General features: G+C 36.9%; 1 protein-coding gene across 1 annotated transcript in view; it reads left to right on the top strand.

Moving 5' to 3' along the window:
* Nucleotides 1-3663: 3663 nt before the first annotated feature.
* The window catches only part of LOC107038790 (plexin-B), a 28388-nt gene continuing 27516 nt past the window's right edge, over nt 3664-4535 (top strand). The window contains exon 1 of the mRNA XM_015258064.1: nt 3664-3722. The gene's annotated coding sequence lies outside the window, so the exon portion shown is untranslated. The remainder of the gene's footprint in view (nt 3723-4535) is intronic.

The following is a 4535-nucleotide window of genomic DNA, read 5'->3' on the forward strand; positions in this document are numbered from 1 at the left end:
CCATAGATAATTCATCATGTAACGCGAAACGAAAGTGATAAATGAGATTTTCTTCGAGTTCCGTGAAGCGCACACATTCTGAGATTTAAGCCACTGAAAATAATTTTCTTCTCTCAAATAAATATGGTTCACACACTGAGAAAAAAATTTTCTAAGGAATAGAAATTCTATGATTGATCCAAATCGTTCATCGATTGAATAGTCGCAAAAGAAAATGCTATTGTAAGACACAAATATCGATTTGAACTAAACCAAAATTGGATTGTATGAAATCGATTTTGTTATAGTATAGTATATTTTGTTTATTCTATCGAATTTAGAAAATACATGTTTCTGCGACAAAATCGATTTCATACAATTCAATTTTGGTTTAGTTCAAACGCTTCGGATTTGGCGCAAATAATTTTTTTTCACAATTGCAATGGAAAAATAATCCGTTCAAATGATGAAGAATTGCGTTTGTCGTAAACAAGAAACTGCTCACCGCGAAAGTCTCGCATCAGTGAGTATCCAACAATATGTTCCTCATAGACCAAATGAATATTTTATTGCATCTATGAATTCTGCTTTCAATCGAACAGATATTCTTTTGCGGGATATCGTGACGTTGATAAATTGGATAATTACATACTTTATTCGAAGAAGATATCTGATAATACAGACATTGATTTGTATGTATGCAAAGTAACAAAAAAAAAGTTTAAATAATTGATCTCATTCTTTTTCAATCGAAAACCTTAAAATTGAATCGATATTTGTGTCTTACAATAGCATTTTCTTTTACGACTATTCAATCGATGAACGATTTGGATCAATCATAGAGATTCTATTTCTTAGAAATTTTTTTTCTCAGTGCATGTTAGGAAATGTTTCTCTCAGTGTATCAAATTGTAGCAAGATTTATGATGAATATAATCATTCAATTCACAAATTCACCAATCACTGCATCAATTTAAAGTTGTAAAAAATGTAATTTTTAAATATTGAAAATTTGAAGGAATTACCAGACTGCAGAGTCACCCAGTGAGATCTTGATCAAAAATTCAGGTAAATCAAGGTGATGGACAATGCCGAATTATTGATAATCTTTCGATATTTCAGGACTGCGGAACCACTAACGATTTCCCTTTTGTTATATATTGAAGACTAATGAATTTCTCTGTAGCAATAAATTTCCCATCTGCAAAGTAACCCAGATCTCTATCTTCATAAAAAATTCACGCAAATCAACGCCATGAAAAAGCGACGAATTATTGATAGAGTCTTTCGATAATCCAGGACAGCACAACTACCTACGTTTTTCCACTCGTTATCTATTGAAGACTAAGAAAAACCAACAGAACACTTTTGTTAAAAGAGACAGTCGCGACAACAATAATCAAGAATAATCAACAAAATGCTTTTGCTTCAGTTTTTAACAGGTGTGTAAATAAAATAACTGATAGTTAGAAATTAACTATAAAATTGTAACAAGATTTTTGGCGAAAACAATCGTTCAATTGAAAAAATTCGTCAAAAACTTCATAAAATAAGCAGATATCGAAAACGATTTAAAAACGAATCGTTTTTTCTAAAAAAAATATTAGGTCGATCGAGCTGAAATTTTACACAGGGCTAATTCTCATTAGGACCTATAATCCTTTATTAAAAAATCAAAGAGTGTAACGTTTTTTGAAGCCAATCTATTCGGCGTATTGTGTCACTAGGATTTTAATAAATGATGATTTTATAAATGATGATAACATACATTAAAGATATTACGATAATACTATATTATATTCTATACTATACTACAAGATCTATGCGCGCGCTAATCTATTCATTTGTTGAAATGAAGAAATGGAATTCATTAAATTTCATTTTCTCATGAATACCTTATAAATATTGATAATGAATCAAAGAGAATTCGACTAATGATTGAAGTGAATAGCGAAGTAGAGTAAAAGACTCTATAAAGAATTTTTCATTTTCAATTGATAATCTTCAATTTTTTTAAATAATAGGTCTCCATAAAAAGGCCATAAATATATATATATATGACGTGAAAACAAAATTACCACTGAAGAATTTGAAATTATGTCACTGAAGAATTTGAAAATGCCGCGTGTTTTTTTTTTGTGAATAACTTCTCGTGTAACATTATGACCAATCAGAATTAAGGATTAGCGGTCAGGCAATTTCGAGATATTGCGATATAAAACAACTTCACGTTTCTTTTATCTTTAGTAAATAGGATCACTGGAGAAATCATGATTTCGGGACCAGAGGCAGAGCAGCTCCAGGGAGCTGCTGTCGATAATGGCAGTTTTCTACATGCCGTTACAATACGCAAGGATATCAAAAACTTCATAGCGTTGCATTTCGGGATTGGGTGATTTCGAACGCACCAATACCATCACAAAAATTGTCGATTTAAAACTGCGAAATCAATTTCGATTTTAGCTTATCGATGATTTCTAATGATTTCGTAAATCACCTGACTTCTTTATGATTTCTACTGATTTCCGATGATTTCCAGAAATCTTTAGAAACCACTACCGAAAATGGAAATCACTTGATTTCCAGTGATGTCCATTGATTTCTGCTGATTTCTTCCTTGATTTCCAGTCGAATAGTCCAGTAATTTCCTACACTGATAGAATGATTCATTTATTCCAAACGAGATTTGTTAACTATTAACGAATGGTAGAGTTGAATATGACCAAATGAATATTCGTTAATAGTTAACGAATGGTTCACTTGAATGGCGAAAGTCAAGTCAAACAAGGTTCCTCAAATGAACATTTGGTGGGACCGAATACACCAAACCTCTACCCAAAATCCATTCGTTAACAATAACTAATCCGTTCTATCAGTGTAAGTGACCAGCCCCCCTCGCTTGAACGATTACAAAAAAATTCAAAACGTAGGGATTTTAATTTTAATCTAGTGATAAAGGTCACCAGGGTCAGAGGGCGCTTGCCTCAAGTGGCCAGCCTGCAGCGACGCTCTCTCTCTCCTCTCTCCGCGGAATCGAAAAGGGAAGGGAATGTGGGCAAAAGGGAGCAAATCGTCGCGTGGAGTCTGTGGGCGGGGATGCTCCACCAGTGGTGGGACTGAGACAGCCTAAGCCGCGACAACCGGTGCCCCATTGCAAGCAGTTGGTGCGACCGTGACAGCGATATCGCGGGCTTCCCCAGCGGGCAAGAGACAGAAGTACGAAAATGTTGTCGGGCCGGGGGAGGGGGAGAAAGAGAGATGAGCCGAGGAGTGTAGCGCACGCCGTGGTGCCTCGAACCAACCAATCAACCCCCATGCACACACAGCACACAGCTCGTGCCCGTGTCCGTCGTCCGTCGAATTTTAATGGCGGCCGACTCCGTAAACCCCGCTTACTATTATTGTCAATTGACGAATAATCAAACTAACGTTCGTGCACACACCTCTGCACAACTAACCAAAAGATAAAGAACTAAACAATATCGTGACAAGTTGTGTGTTAACCAGTGCTTGTAAATGAATATGTGAAAAAAACTAGTGGTGAAAAATAATAAAGAGTGGCCCCTGGACAAAATAGTCCCTAAAGGTATAATATCCCAGCAACGCTTGAAAACCACAGGATTACTCGTGAGTGTAACATCGGGTACGGGATTGACCGTAGTGCGCGTGCAACCATGATGAATCAAGATGTGCCGTGATACATTGTTCATCGACAATTTACCCACAATTTCCAAACCGAGAAGGTAAACAATTAAATCCCACTGTACCATCGCCTATTTTCTACGTGCATCCGTGACGTCATTTCTTTGTCCACATTAGCGAATAATAGTGTCACAATGCCGAAGGTTTTTAATATAACGTGGTGTTAGTGCAGGGAAATGCACATTCCTTTGATGAAGTTGAGGATTGAGAGAAAAAACGAGTGGAAAAGGGAAGGAACCGACGTTCAACGCTCGCGTTTTTCCTTTTTTTTTCATTCATTTCATTCATTTGCATATTCAAAGAAAAATATTTTTATTTGCCATCTCTTGATTTCTCCTTTGAAGTATATCGCATGAAAACGTGAAAATTTTCATCGAGAAAAAAATTTATACTCATAAAGGATCCACTAGAGCCCCCGTTCCATGCCTTTGTGTCGAAGGAGACCGCAGTGGTATGGCCTTAGCTGTCAAGTGTGCCTCTATATGCCCCTCTTTTTTTTTCCCTTTCGTCTCTATCCCCCCGCTTTTTTTCTTCGCCTGCCCTCTCCTCCCCCTTGTGCATGGCTGTATGGTGTACGAGAGGGTACCGATATAACACTGTAAAACCCAAAGGGCGTATATATACGTATATAAGTTTCATATACACGTATATGTAAGAGCACTCACGAGAATCATGGGGAATAGAGCCATCTGGGCCCGTTTGTCATTTACTTTACTACTACACCAAACAATCTCTTCACTACTGTGTACTTCTCTCCTCTCATCGCCGTTTCTCATTAGTCATTATTAATTCACGGTGCACCAGCTACTAAAGTATCAGTAACTCTCTCCTCACTCCCCCCCCCCCCCCCCCCC

Source organism: Diachasma alloeum, unplaced genomic scaffold (assembly GCF_001412515.2).
Source record: "Diachasma alloeum isolate Michigan unplaced genomic scaffold, Dall2.0 Dall_scaffold_00288, whole genome shotgun sequence".
Classification (NCBI taxonomy): Eukaryota; Metazoa; Arthropoda; class Insecta; order Hymenoptera; family Braconidae; genus Diachasma; species Diachasma alloeum.